General features: G+C 40.9%; 1 protein-coding gene across 2 annotated transcripts in view; it reads left to right on the top strand.

The window, feature by feature from the left end:
• KSR2 (kinase suppressor of ras 2) overlaps positions 1–16,616 on the top strand; it is a 534,326-nt gene that overhangs the window by 159,807 nt on the left and 357,903 nt on the right. The window lies entirely within an intron of this gene.

Here is a 16,616-nt window from a genome sequence, read left to right as displayed (position 1 = left end):
GTGGAGCAGCCCCAGTATGTACAGGACAGGGGTAAAACGAAGATGCAAAATTCAGCATTATAAATCGAGCTTCACTAATTAAAAATAATTTGATGTCACTTTTAGCAAATTAATTTTAGTATCAGTTTCCCACACTTGTTTCTACATTACACATTTTATAATAATCTTCGCTGATGTTGGACACTGTGGGCTTCATTTAGAGGTAGTAGTGCTCGAGCTACAAGGTGACAATTTGCACCATAGCAAAACCATATTGCCCTGCAGGGGAGGGTGGGACATGCAGGGGTAGGTGGGCAAATAAAAGATTGTGTGGATTGGAGTGGTTGCATCCTGTTTGAACTCTAGATTTCAATGCTAAATTAAAGCTGATCAATATTTTTGTGCCCAAGGCAAGAGCAGGCAGTATTTTTCCCTATCTGCAAATAAACGAAAGAGAAAAGTGCATTTGCGCCCATTGTATCGCAGTATGGTTTCTAGCTGCAAATGGAGCATAACTGCACAACTCAAAAGATTGGGATTTGTCCGTTAGCGTAGTGTGTTATCAGCTCGTCTAAGTCACCGCTATTTCATTCATGGGGAACCGGCATTCAGTGAAATGACTGGAGCTGAGAGAAGCTATATGTCACTTGCTCAGGTATTTGGTGGGGATGCTTAGGGCTATACCAACATCTACTAGAGACACTTCGGAGCTGCTTACATCCAAGAAAGTTCATCACTGCGGTGCCCCGACAGGTAAATTCGCACCTTTTTACAATTACGCATTAGTATGTTGGAGGACATCTAAAAATTAACCTTTGTTTCTTTTTTTTTTTTTTTGTTAAATCTTTTTATTGAGATTTTATAATAGTTACATACAAAAGAATTAGATGCTTTGGGTTAAATACAAATAGATATTATGGTAACAATTCGACATAGATGGAAATTATAACCAGAATATAAAATATATTTAGTTGAACAACTAACTCACTATACAGCAGTAATGATATCTGTAGTGATGATACACATTGGGGTTTTAATACTAGTTTGAGAAAATATGAATATCTGTACTCAGAGGCTTGCTCTGATTTTTCCCCATTCGTGCAGTTTGAGAAAAGAACAACAACAAAATAAAAAAGGAATCGCTGTCTACATGAATTAAAACAGACTAACAAACATTTCCATCATTTCTCTTTTGTACACCAATTCAATAAGTACAATTATTCATAAAAAAAAGGGGGGTTACACAAGACATACATACATGTGGGGAAACACGATAGGTAGGGTGGGAGGGACATAGGGAAGATTCTCAAAAAGAAGTTGTATTTCGAACCTCACGATTTCTCCATCCGTATATAATCAGGCTCCTATTTTTCTGTTTCTGTCAGTCATATCCGCATATCGTCACAAATACAATAATAGTATATATATTATTAACTTATAGTGAAATATAATACAATCATACCCTCTATATTTAAATCAGCTGTCTCAGCAAATACCAGTTTGTGTTTTCAAACACCTGCAATATTTGGGTTTGGGTCTGTGGTTGCAAATAATCAATGTAAGGACCCCATCTCCTGTAAAATTGCACTACTCCCTTCTCGACATCCGGAAATGAAGCCCTCCTATCAAAATATAAATTTTTAAGTAGTAAATGTTGAACCTCAGAAATAAAGGGTGGGGTCTTACTGGTCCATTGTTTTAAAATAACTTTTTTGGCCGTAGTTAAAATAATAGAAAGTAAAGGAATAATGGATCTTTTATATGGGCCCAGTTCCCAATTGGTGTAAATAAGACATAAGACCGCTAAAGGGTCTGGGCGTAAATGTAAGGAAAAAATATTATTAATAAACACAATTGTTTTGTTCCAAAATCGGCGAATCTTCCTACACTCCCAGAAATTGTGATAACAGGAGGCTGATTCATGTTGACATTTAAGACATCGACCTGTTTCGTTAGGGACCATATATTTCCTCTGATGTTGTGAGATATATGCTCTATTCAGTACTTTAGAATGTACTTCTTGAAGCATTGCCGTGCGCAAGTGCTTCATTGTAGAGTCAAAATGTAAGAGAAAGCTGTTAGGTTCCGGGAAAGATGTAATATCCCTGGTCCAACTACTATGTAAAGAGTTCCAGGCATGGTGGGAATCAGTCTTATTCAGCATGTCAGTTAATAGTTTAGTATGATAGGTAGGGGATTTTATTAGAGACAAGAGTGAAACTAGTGGGTCAGATCCATCTGGAGTTAAATAGGCTTTAGGTAGACCAGAAAGTATAGTGTCGCAATTGGAGATACATATAGAAACAATTGTTGGAGACCTTAAAGGTATTTCTGATATTGATAAATGGTAGTATGTTACCTCCCGGGTCGAATACATCATTGATTATTAGAATCCCCTTCCTCTTCCATTCTGCAAAACCCCTATTGGTCATAGGAGGGAGAAATAGTGGATTACCACAGATAAAAATAAACGGAGTGAAATGCCAATCCCTTTTCAGCGTGCGGTTAATCGCTATCCAGGCTAGATAGGTGCTATTAAACAAGGGGCTTGTTATAATTTGTTGGGGAATTGATTTTCTGGGGGTGTGGAGAAGAGCACTCAGGGAGTATGGTTTAAATAACTCTTTCTCCACATCCAGGGAAGTATAAACAGAACAATTCAGTAACCAATCTGAAATATATCTGAAGGCAACTGATAAAGAAAAAATCTTTAGATCAGGGACACCCAATCCCCCTTCTTTCCGGGGTAAACTAAGTCTAGCCAAGGTAATCCTTGATTTTCCGCGGTTCCAAATAAATTTAGTGAAAATTTTTTGGAGTGCATATAGATCTGTTTTGGTGAGGGAGATCGGCAACATCTGCATAGGATATGAAATTTTGGGGAATATAAAACTCTTCAAGACGGCAATGCGACCCAGTAAGGACAAAGGTAAGGATAACCAATCTGTTAGTAATTTTGATATTGATCGGAGTAATGGGGTGAAATTCACTGAGTATAGTTTCCCAGGATAAAAAGGAATATGTATCCCCAGATATTTCAAGGTTGGGCGTGCTAAACGAAAATTTTAAATATGGGGATTGAGTGAAAGTCCTCTGGTGCACCAGAGAGTGGTAAGTATTCCGACTTGGCTACATTCACCCTGTAACCCGCAAAAGATCCAAATAAATCCATGAGGCGCATCACCTTCGGCATCGAGGAAGCCGGGTCGGACATAAATAAAAGCAATCATCAGCAAATAATGCTACCTTTAGTTCAACTGCTCCAACCTGGATTCCCCGAAACACCGTGGAAGCGCGGAGCGCCATAGCAAGCGGCTCCAAAGCGAGTGCAAACAGGAGTGGTGACAGGGGGCAGCCCTGTCTGGTACCCTTGTATATAGGGAAGGGATCTGAGGCATAGCCATTACAGACAATTTGTGAGGATGAGTGAGTATATAGTGAGGTAAGAAGCATAATAAAATCTGACTGGAATCCAAATTTATGGAGTGTGAAAAATAAATGCTCCCAAGATACCAGGTCGTAGGCCTTTTCGGCATCAAACGATAAGATGGTATGTAAATCTCTGTTTTTTAATGACTGTACCCAATTGGACGCTGCCAGTACTCTACGTATATTGTCCGTCGAGTGCCGCCCCCATATAAACCCAGTCTGATCTTCATGAACTAGTCTGGGAAGTACTACTTTCATTCGCTCGTCCAATATTTTTAATAATATTTTGTAGTCATTATTAAGAAGAGAAATAGGCCTATATGAGCCAGAGCATTCCAGGTCTTTGCCTGATTTGGGTAGGACTTTTAGGATTGCTGAGTTGAAGTTGCAGAGATCGGGGCGGTTAAGGAAGCAGCCAAGTCGGAAAGCAATTGAGGAGGGGTAATAGTAGACCAGAACAAATCTCTATTTGATTCGTCAGGGGGGGACGCAGCATATAATTTGGTATAAAAAGAACGAAATTCTTCGACTATTTGTGTAAGAGCCGGTGGATGTGCGGAGTCTTTTAACCAAAGTAGACGGTCGTGGGCCCTTTAAAAGATTGGATAAGAGGCGTCCGATCCTATTGCCGTGCTTGTAAAATTGAAACCCTCTTTGGAATGTGTGCCGATCTCCCATGTCAGTTAGGATAGCGTCAAAATGGGTTTTACAGCCCAAGTACAATTGTTTATGTGCGGGAGTAGGAGAAGTTTTAAATCTCGAAAAGGATTCTGTAAGTGCTTGTTGTGCAGATTTAAAAATTTTCAAAAATCTTTTTCTATTATAACTGACATATGAAATTAATTCCCCTCTGAGTACTGCCTTTGAGGTCTGCCAGAACAACAGAGGGTCTTCTTGCTCATGTGATTGATTATCCTGCTTGTAGTTTTGCCACGAGGACTCAATTTTTTTCAGAAATTTCAGTGAGGACATTAGGCTGGACGGAAAGCGCCATTGGCGAAATGGGCCTTTATCTACATTGACTGCAAGATCAACCCAGACCAATGCGTGATCTGAGAGACTTATTGGTTCGATACAACTATCAAGTGATTTCAAAAATATGGAGTTGGACATCAACATATAGTCCAGCCGGGATAATGAGCCATGGGCAGCCGACAAGCAGGAGTAATCTTTTTCAGTGGGATGCTTGGCTCTCCAAACATCAATGAGCTTTAGTTGTTGCATGACATACGGTATACCATATCTGGGCATGTGTGCAGATCGACGGGATAGGTGTTGACAATCCATCTCCTTTGAAACTATTAAATTAAAATCTCCACATAAAATTACGTTCTCATTACATATAGGGTATAGTTTTGAGAGAACAGATCGTAAAAATCTCTTGTCATACCGGTTAGGTGCATAAATAGTACAAATCACATAAGGTACATCATAAATGGAAGTTTCCAGGATGGCATATCGACCCTCAGGATCTGTCTCAGTCCCAAGGATTGTAACAGGTAGATCATGTCTGGCCATCACCACCACACCTCTAGATTTGGAGTTGTATGGGGATGACGCCAATACTGTCCAACCCATCATATTAAATTTAGAAACCTCCGTCGCAATTAGATGCGTCTCTTGTAAACACACCAAATCTAGATGTAATTTATTTAAAATCTTAGCATTTTTTTACGCTTAATTGGGGAGTGGAATCCTCCCACATTCCAAGTGCCAAATCTTATTTGTGACATAACGTTAATTTAAGACGATGCTAAGAGGATATGTGCTATAATTCCAATGAGCCAAAATATCAAACCTATCATAAGGACATGGTGAAGAGAAAAAGAAATACATACATGGACAGGGGGAGGGGGAGTGGACACAATAGGGAAAAGACATACAATGGGGCAATAGTAACACAGCCATTGTAAAAGGCGCTGATGAATACTTGTAATTACAAACAGGCTGTTTCGTTATCAAAATTGAGACTTCCGGTTGGCGCAGGTGGATAGGCACCAATAATAAAGAGTCCTGGCCAGTGAACTCCTAACCAGACCCAGCAAAACAATAGTAATATATCCTTCAGCAAAGAATATTTTCACTTTTGTAAAACATCGTGTATTATAACTGAATGTATTATTCATTGTCAACCAAAGGGTGACACAGGGTATGAACGAATTAAACAGCAATGTCAGTAGAACACATTATGCTCAGACCCTCGTGGGTGTGGGTGAAGTAGAAGAAGACAGTGCAGAGTCTTTTTCGGATTCAAATAACTCCTGAGTATAAGCTTCAGCATCTGCTGCGGTGGTGAAATCTTTATATGTGTCGCCGTCGTATAATTTCAGACATGCTGGGAATAATAAAGCAAAGCGACGACCATGTTGGATTAAATTTTGGCAGATAGGGGAAAATTCCTTCCTAGCCTTGGTGACTTCTGTAGAAAAGTCTTGGAATATAAATAGGCGGTGACCTTCCCATGTAAGGTTACGACATTTGCGGGATGCTGACCATATAATATCTTTATGGACATAATTCAGGCATCGGAATATGATGTTTCTTTGCGGGTTCAAACGATGCGCCCTCTCCACAATAATATCCTGACAGTTCTCAGCAACATCTGAAAGTGCCGGGAGTTGTATAGATAAAAATTTAACAAGGTCTGTCCCTTTAATGGTCTCCGGGAGACCTACGACTCTTAAATTGTTCCGACGTGACCTGTTCTCAAGGTCGTCGACTTTGGAAAGTAGTTGCTGGTGAGATCTATGTAATGTAATAAATTCAGCTTTCAAAGTGTTAAGTTCGTGAAAATTAGATCCAGACACATTTTCAGTTTCAGAGACTCTTTGAGAGATCTGCTGCATCTGGCCCTTTAAGGCAGACATTGTCTGCTGAAATAGATCTGCCTGTTCCTGAAGCATAGGTCCCATAGCTTCTTTAACTGCTTGGACCACCTCCCCATAAGTTATGAAAGAATCAGCGGTACCTGTAGCAGGCTCTGAGGATGTCTGAGCAGCCTGCTGTGTAGAAATAGGAATCGATTCTCCCTGCTGCAGAGTCGTGGCCGCCATCTTGGATTCGGAGGGGCGGCGGTCAGCGCGGTTCCTCTGTGATTTCCCCGGCATTAAGGAGGGGAAATACTTTTCTATACAGGTAAGCGGGGTCTCGAGTGTCTGAGGAAGCTTCAGGGGGCAGATTGGAGGCTGTCAAACAGCCCTGTGGTATGTAATTCACCGGGTCTGGAGCGGAGCCCTAGCCACACACAGCTCACTGCATAGTGGGCGGAGCCGGAAGTCTAACCTTTGTTTCTTATGACTATATTATGTGTTAGAAAAAGATATAGGGGCAAATGTATGTCTGCGCTAACAGACCTACTGCTTTGCCACTTATCGTAGGATAGAAGAATTGGCATCAGAATATATTCATTTACAAGTTGACAGAGTGTTGGTGTGATAAATCACCCATCCAATGTTCACATCACTTCCTGTATTGCATCTGGATGCAGTGACGTGATGTGTGTTGACCAGGTCGTGGCTGCGTCAGTCAAATAGAAAAAAATGCCCCTACAGGAACCTCTTCATTTCATCCACATACTTATTCCTCTGCCCATCACAAGCACACTGCGTATCACTATTGCTGTTGACATTGGTAAGTTTAACAGCAGGGCGAAATGGAAATATAAATGCGGTGAGAAGCTGTACATTTTATCACGTACAGGCATATTTATAAATATTATTTTTATTTACATATTGTGAAAACTCACACTCTTTTCACATTATTTTAGTATCACCTAAATGTACTAAAGGGCAATTGTAGGCAAATTTGCTAAATTTCCCTCCAAGCCATAATTAGCAATTTTTTTTACTAAGCAGATTGCATATCCTATAATTGTAATGGGAAATGCGATCTGCCCAGATTTACTAAACTTGAATTGTGAAAATATACCGGGGGAAGCCCTGTGATAATAACGCCATCTGGAGATGGCGTTATTAGGGCTTCCCCCCGTTCTACCAACTCCTGCTTACACATATATAATGTGAAAAATTATTCTACAAAGCTCTGCAATACAGTTCAAGATTAAAATTAACACCGGTATGGGCTTAGAGCTATTATGAGATCAAGGCTATATTTTTGGACTGTCTGTGCCTTGATATTTAGCAGGTCTCCACTTACTGGGTCATATTTTTTATTATAAAGTAATATTACCTCATGTTTTAATTCCATTATATTTATATCTACACTAAAGTAATGTCCTAATATTGTAATATTTGGATTTAGCAGGTACAATGCCAGTGTATCCTCTGTGAGGTTGCAGCTGAGCATACTGTCTTTGAACTTCATTCAGGATTAATGTGATATGGTCTCTCAGAAGTACAGCCAGAGACTAGGGAGCTAATGGCCTGTGACTTGGGAGTGATGAGTAATTAGCCATTTCAAGTGGAGAGAAAAAAATGGTCTGCTATTACAGATTTGTCAATGGAGTATTTAGCTAGGGCTTGGCAAATTCTAAATGCACAAATGAAAGAGAGAAGGATGATGTGGCCACAGAAAGCAAGACATGCTAGGGCACTTTATTTGGCTATGTGCTGCTTGGTGAAAGAGAAGATTGAGTGCACCTGTTACCTTAAAGCATGTCGTGACTTCACTATCATCATTTACTTCACATGTATTCCTTTAGTAAGTTGCCATATAATAATAAAAGAATTATTCCAACTGAAATGTTGTTGCTGTGAATATTAACACCCTTTGTTTAGGAATTGACGTAATAGCTTTTCCCAGCAGCAGATGGGACATTTTATTTGGAGACAATTCTAGTAATGCCTACTTTTCATTTTTAAATTATTTTAGAAAGCCTGATGAACATCATTTATAGTATAGAAACCAGCGTACAAACAAACGACTCTTCACACCAGTTGGTTATGTCAGATGGCTTCTTTACTCATCACAAATGCACACATGTGTACCTGAGATGGCTTCCTGACACTAGATATGCCCCACCAGCCCTAGCTATCGCCTGACTGCTTGTCAGCATCAGAAGCCGCATCCACCAGATCCCACAATCCTTTATCCATCACACACTCCAGAGCAATCACACCCATAAAATGCAGCTGTGTGTACAACTTTTCCTGTAGGAGACAGCAGGATCCATAACTCTGTCTGCCCCTTGTCCTAGGGAGCAAGTCCTGTTCTGGACATCAGAACATGGCAAAGTACCCTCTTTGCCAAAATAGACAGGTACACTATTGTGGTTTTTCTAACAGAATATGTTTCACAGATTTCTAAAGATGGGGATAGATCGGCTAGAGTTATGCTATTTTCCTTCACTAATTATGATAGTGAGAGAGTATTATGATGTCATGGACCTCTTGGTGGAAAATAGGCATGTTAAGTGAATTATAATTCATTACAATTGCTTGCTACAATTATGTCATCTATGCACGGTACTGTAACATTTGCAGTCTGAGAACCCTGTGCCACACAGATTTCACCCTTAGGTAGCACAATTTTCACCAGACCTCAACTTGATGTCCAGCATTGCTGGCAGGAAACAGATTTAGGTGTATATTTTTGAAAGGGAAATAAACCCCAAAAGGTATATTTACTTACCAGCAGATTATCAAAGCCACTGATCATTGGCGGCTTTGACTGATAGATTTCAAACGGCTATAGATATAAATACTAAACAAGTGTGATGATTAGCGGCTTTGACAACCCACTGTTAGTAAATATATCCCTAAACCTGTCAAAAATGGGTGGTTTCCATGTAGAAAAGGCTTTTCCCTATTTAACAAGCCCCTCAGTCAGCGATGGGTATGACCAGTGACAGCCTTTGATAGCTATGTATACTGAAGCATATTCTTGAAGGATATGGTGGTACATGTGCCACCGCAATCCTCATCGCTATGACCATGTCAGGATGGCAACAGCAGTGGCAGGAGATGCTTTTGTTTAATTTAAAAAAAAAATCTGAAAAACCAATGAGTTCTAATTGTTTTTTTCCCCCTGTTTTTTACACATTGTGTTTTTTTTAATTACTTTTCTTTTTTTTTAATGAATGTGGAACTAGAAGCCCAAGTCCAGGCTTCCAGTCCACTGCACATGTGTAAACCAGCAAAGCTGGTTCATGTGTTCGCACAGCTATCCAGACTGCCAGATGAATCAGTAAGTTAAGCTCAGCTGCCCCGGCAAACTTTTCTTGTGGCAGAGTGGTGACAGGAAATCAGCCTTAATGCCACAGATTGTCAAATAGACTTCTTATTTCTTACACTATAGTTAGTGTATAGAATGGTCAGGACTGGTTACTGTGTTAATAGACAGGTTATAAAATAAGATAGGTTCTCTTGATATTTTAAGATCGGAAACAATCTGCCTAACTGGCAACATTTTGGTGGGATCCAGAATTGAATTGGACCCAGGGACCTAGAGTAATGCATTGCATATAGGCCTTCTTAGTCAGCTCAGTATGATTACTTCCAAATTGTCCTGACATTATAGTGTCCCTGCATGAGCCAAACCTGATGTTCACCCTGACTGTGCAGATTCACCAATCGCCACACTCACGCATAAGAGGTCACATCGGACGTGATCCAGTTACTCTGTGGTCTGTTAGCATAGTTGGAAGAAAACAGACACACAGACCAATAGTGGTCACATTCTGACCATGTTAAAAAACATACCTAATGATAATCTGATTATTACGGGGCATCAGGCTCACTTTGGAGTCAGACACACTACAATATCAGGACAAATGTCTGATATCATAGCATTATGTCTCCTCAGATTTTGGCACCTCACAAGATATATGACATCTTAATTAGAAAAAGACTTTTTTTTCGTATGTATGAGCATTTATATGTATTTCAATTAGCAATGTCTTCAGACCGCCGTATTTTGGTTTTGGTTCTTCTAAATCATCGCTGTGTTTTGGTAAAATAACCATCAAGTGTTTTTGGTTTGATTTTGCTTTTGGATCTGGATTTCTTAAAATATTTATAAAAACTAACTTAATATATTCTCCCCCCCCCCCAAAAAAAAATAAAAAAAATCGTACCGATGCCCCTGGTTCCTATAGTGGTATTAACATCAACAATATTAATTTCCAGTCGTTTTAAGGCAATTTTGACCACCTCACAGCTCACAATATTTTTTTCACCAATATTGGCCGAAGGCTTTAACGAGCTGGCTGGCTAAACTAAGTAACAGAGCAATGGCACAAACACAAGGAAGTTTCAAAAAATATACCACAACTATGAGAAATAATTGCAGTTCACTTCTAACAAACAGAGGCTGTTTGCACTGGATTGCAGGTGCTAGGTAGTGTCTGACAAACAAACATACACAGTGACAAAGATGCCTGCAGTCTTTTACATGCTTCCCACCCACTCCATCTGCCTACAACTCTCTCTAATGGTGACTAGTATGTAGTTTTGCAGCATGAACTACAGCCCACACCCTCTCCATACATTCTCCTGTGTGAAATGTCACCTTCAATCACGACGGAGGGAATTACATGCAATCCAAACTTGTGAGATCCGGTTTTTTGGATCCGAGTTTTGAACTTGGCGAGATGACTCGAGTTGGGACTTGGTTCTACTCGGAATCCAAAAGCTTGGGTGTGTTCTGTTTTCAGCAAAACCAAACTGCTCATCTCTAATTTCAATGTAATAGTTTTATTTACTGAGAATAATAAGCATGTAATGATATTGATTGTGGCTCCCGATGGCCACCTTACCACTGGTAAATGCCCTTGTTTAATGGTGCCCCTGGAAATTATTTTAAATGGTTTGCTGCTATGCATTAGCACCATAAAATAACACAGTACTACATCAAGGAAGCACTTCACAATATCTACAATGCAGTAATGCAATACAACATTAGCAGAGTGCTGTGCAATACATGTTGCCTGTCGACATTTTAACAATGTTGACATCATAACTGTCGACATTGTGGTGTTGACATTATGAATGATGACATTGTGATTGTCAACCTTTTGACTACATCCCATCTAGAATACAGTGGGAGTACAACAGTAAAATTAGTAATATAGAACTACATCAACACTAAAATTCAGTAACAGTGCACAGTAACTAGGATGCCCAATTTAAATTTACATTTAATGTACTTAGGGTAACTTAGTCACCAGTACATTCCAATTACCTGACAGGACATGTAGATTGCACAGCCTTTTGTCTGTGTTTGCAGCTAAAGGAAGTAAGCACAGTGGGAGGTAATCAAACCACAAGTGTATGCCATCTGGCCACTTAGGTGTGCTTAGATATAGGAAGATCAAAAACCTCATCATCTTTCCTCCGGTTTTATTATGTAAAATTGATATTTCAATCATAGCTGGAAGCTCGAAAAATCATATACGAATAGCTGAAATAAATATGCAGTATGGATGCGATTGGTAAATCACTGGAATGCCTGGTTCCTGAGATCTGAGGCTTCTCACAATCTCACATCACAATGCATCATATTTACACTCATATTGCAGCTAAAATAAATAAAATTTAATTAATTTGAGTAAACCACATTTTAGGTAGTCCTTACCCCGGGAATGTTATGTACAATTATTTGGAGTTAAGTTAAAAGTGATGTGGGAAGTTCTGGGATGGTCCCAGATGTAACTACCTGGTCAGCTAGTCAGCAGAGACTTGATGACATCATCCAGGGGGTGTAATCATCATGTGATAAAAAGGATGAACCTGCATTTTCCTCCCAGACAGATTTAGCTGCGTGGTAACTTTGTAAGTTAATTTTCTTTTTAATGGAAATTGCAACACATGTATGTAACCTGTAACCTTCCTTTTTGTAACACTTCTGTAATTAAGCATTGTGCATATTTTTGTAAATAAAGTACTCTTTATTAGTCTAATTCATACTGTAAATGCTCCAGAACCCAGCCTTTGAGGAGGTAATTAGATCGCTGAGGTCATGATATAGCTGTATTCATTTCTGGAAGCAGGGGGTAGACCAGCTAACTGCATGGTAGTCTGTGTTGCCGAGCCTGCGCAATTTTGATAGAGTGTACGCTATAACTGTTATTAAATGCTAGAAGGGGGTGACCAACTAATTGCATGGAAGTTGTGCAACTGAAATGTGTTATAGAGTTAGGGGACCGGTGGCTCCTTTGAGTAAGGTATTCAAATTACTGCACTCTGGCCTTAGTCAGGGTTCTGGCCATCAGAGATTCTCACTGAGGTCCTCGACAAGCCGCAAAACATATATCGTAAACCACTCTATGATATAGGTCCATTAAAATATTGATCTAGTGACTGATCAGTGGTTCTTGTCTGAAATTGCAGATATTGTGGTTCAGACTAGATGTCCCACAGAGCATACTTGCCAAATCAAATAGCTTAAGAATGGTTAGAAGAATGGTTGAAGTCAGGGTAAGTATTGTAGATGGAAACATAGGGCCTGATTCAGAGCCGTTCGCTATTTGCGGTCGTTCGTTCAAAAACAAGGGGTGGCTATTCAAATGATCCGTTCGCAAATTGCAGTCTGTTCACACCTCTAAGTCTGAACGAGCGAGCAAAACATACGCTCGGTTATTTGTTAAAAACGCCCCCTGGCCGCTCGCACCATACGTCATGTCCGCTATTTATTAGATTAATCGAGTACATCGACCAGCGTATGAACTGCTCGCTATTCTTGTGGTTGGTTTTTGCTACCACAATCTTGCGAGCAGTTCTGGCTATAAAATAACCCAGTGACGTGGTCAATGACGCTGCTGTATTAATTATGCACACCCATAAAACGCCCGTTTTGACCTTTAAGCACGCCTGCGTTCGGATCTCCACTCCCCATTTTCAAGCACCTTCCCCTGTTACCACCCACATACGCCTCATTCTGTCACTCAAAATAGCAGGCATTCGCTATATTGCGAGCACATGAATTTCGGCCGCACTGACTGGTTCGCGCATGCGTATAACGATCCGTACGCATGCGCAGATGTGCGAACATCGCTCGGAATGAGCGTACTGCCGCTAGCGAGTGGCTCTGAATGAGGGCCATAGTTAGTTAGAAAGCCTGGTGTTTTTCGGGGCCAAAAAGAGAATCATATTGCCCCGAAGAGCCATATAACCTATTATCATGCAGTGAACAAGCCTTGCTTACATTTTTTATACAAGCCCAAATGAGAAGAAGGTGACTTCTAGGTGAATGTGTCAAACATCTTTGTTGTGTACAGACACCCTTGTTGTAATGATCTCTATTAAGGAGGCCTGTCTAACAGATAAAATCTCCACACGTGCTCCCTGACACAGTGCAGGGCTGCCAAGAAATGTTGCTGGCCTTGATGCTAGAGATGGGGATGTGACTAAGCATGAGCAGAAAACAGCCATTTGAAGCCACGGTGTGTTTGTTACTCCTCTATCCTTGCTGATGGGTCCCCCAGATCAGCCTGGGCCTGGGTAATTTGTACCTGCCCCCCTCCCTCTTTCGACCCCCCTGCCTTTGTGGATGGAGGTTGTAAGGCCAACAGGATGTACATACAAATACCCTGAATACAGCAAGTAAAGGAGTAAGTACAGGGATAGAATTAGTGCATCAGTGGGCCCCACAACAAAACAATGCTGCTGTGGCCTCCCTTGCAAACCCACTCTATTGTGGAAGGATTAGAACAGAGGCCTCTGGACCTATCTCACTGTGTCTCCTCTTACTCCATTGTCTCTGAAATCCACTTTCTGCCTCAACTATTATACTGACTGCACACATGAACATGATTAATAATCTACAGTACTTACAGTAAAGTCTGAATGGTAATTTCTTCATGCTCATCCTCCTAGACATCTCGACTGCTTTTGACAGTGCTGACTACCCTCTTCACCTACACACCCCTCACTCAATTGGCCTTCATTACACAGTTCTTTTCCGGTTCATTACATATCTATCGAATTACTCCTTTAGTGGCTCTAGCCCTAATACATCCTTTCCTCTACTTTCACTATATGCTGGGGTCCCTCAAGGCTCTGTTCTTGGGCGTCTGCCTTTTCTTACTGTACACATCTGATGCTAGTGCACAGCTAACTTCACAAGCAGATGTATAAGACGAGTGCATCCAACTCTGAACACAGGTGGAGAAATGCATTTATTTTCCAGTGTGCAATGTAGCCAACTTGTGTGTAACTCTAGTACCAGTACCACTTCTACACTGACAGCACAAAAGCTCTCTTTACTCCCTGGCCTGACCTTCTCCTCTTACGTACAGTACTATCTTGTGTAACTTACTGTCACTCTGCAAAGCCCACTGCTTTATTGGTAGTTTGCCGAGGGGCGTGTCACAGCTTTGAGGGTGGGGACGGGGGTGTGACCTCGCGATCGCATCATCGCAGCCCCGCCCAAGGCAACATAATGCCTGTAATCTCGGAATTGTGTTACCCAGGGCAGGGCCACGATGACGCAATTTAGAGCAAATCACGTCATCAGCCTTGCCCCCACTGCTGGTATATTCTGTTCTATTATATCTGGCAGGCGGGGGAGGGAAAAATTACTGGGACAAGTGCCTACTCTTCCGGGAGGTCGGGAGTGGCACCCGATTTTCGGGAGGTTCACGGCCAAACCGAGAAAATAGGCATGTATGCTTTATTGTCACAATTGACCCTGCACTCTGCTTTATTCCTCGCACTCAATATCTCTCCCAGTCCTGTCATTTCCACCTTGGGAATGTTACCAGTATATACCCGTTTCATATCCACTCCTAGTGCAACATCCTGCTATCTGGCATTCCCCTCACCAATCTATCTCCACCTCACTCCATTTTTTGTCACTCTGCATCTGCGGCATAACTTTGCAAATCCCTACACTTGCCCTGATGTCATCCAGAATTAATTTCTGATGTTTCACCTTTCCACATAAAGCCCTCAACAACACTATCCCTTTATATATATCATATCAAAATATCCTCTCCCTCTCCTTCTTAGATAACTTCTGACCTGTGTCTTGCCTTGTTTCTGGTAATTAGCTCTCACTCCCACCTACAAGACTTCTCTTGTGCCACTTCCCACTTATGGAATTCTCTGCCATGCCAGATCAGACTCTCCCACAGACTTCTAGTGCCAAATGTAATAGGGTGAGAGTTTAGAAAATGTGAGAGAAAACTGTCACATTTTTAAACTCATGTAATAAAGTCACAGAATATGCAAACTTGCATGTTTTTCAGACTCAAAAATCTCTCAAGATTTAAACTCTCATCCAGGTGTTTCCTGTTTTGAAAATACAACTCGATGAATGTATTAGTGTGAGAGTTTTACTGCTAAACTCCCACATTTTCTAAACTTTCACCCTATTACATTTGGCCCCAAATCTTTAAATTCCCTCTGATATCCCATCTGTCTTTTAGAGCTTACCCTACCTCCACTTACATTACAATAATGCCCCATCAATCTCCACTCAGAACCATACTCTCTCCTCTTGTTTCAGTTGTGTCCTCTTCCAATGCGAATGTAAGATCTCATGAATAGGGACTTCCATACTCTTTGTTTTCACGTTTGCATATATTTTGTGTACCTTGTACGCCCTATTGTATGCATGTTCTGATTTATGTCTGTCACTACAGAACACTATACTATAGCTTTTTTTAATCCACATATTTAAACAGATCCAACATAGCAATGAAATACAGTGAACTGAGGATGCAGAGGAGGCCAGCTATTAAGCAGTTACACCCAGAGAAGTCTTCAGTAAATGTAAATTGCTATGATGGGCTTGTGCTGTGAGAATGCTCTTCAATAATGCTCGCAATACACACCAGTGCCTCTGGTTTCCGATTTACGGTTTGTGTATGGTCAAATGCAGCAGCATTATGCCATTACCAGCGGGCCAATGGGCTCCTGTATCAAATCACCAGTGATCACATAGCACCACATCATCAAAGCAAGCTGCACACCTGCCATCTTCACGTGCTGTGCTGATTGACCCTGTTTCTAATATTTCATAGTCCTTTCCACAGGGGCGGAATTAGGGTTTTTAAAGGAACATTAAAGGCCAATTTCCTTGCTTTGAAAATTTGCTTTCAAAACATTTCAGGCGGACAGTATTAAAACAAATGTCGTCCCCTGCAGGTGGTGCCCATGGGCACATGCCTCACGTTCCTAATGGGAAATCCACCACTGCTTTTCCAACACACTGGGCCCAACAGTTTGAAACAGGTCACTCATAAGCGCATGAACCCAGTGGCGTCCCTCCCCACGTTGACAACCGGTGCAGGGAGGGATGCCTTGAGT

Source organism: Taudactylus pleione, unplaced genomic scaffold, assembly GCF_031769625.1.
Source record: "Taudactylus pleione unplaced genomic scaffold, aTauple2 ptg000479l, whole genome shotgun sequence".
NCBI lineage: Eukaryota > Metazoa > Chordata > Amphibia > Anura > Myobatrachidae > Taudactylus > Taudactylus pleione.
The sequence above is the reverse complement of the archived record's forward strand: the minus strand, read 5'-3'. Positions and strand labels throughout refer to the sequence as shown.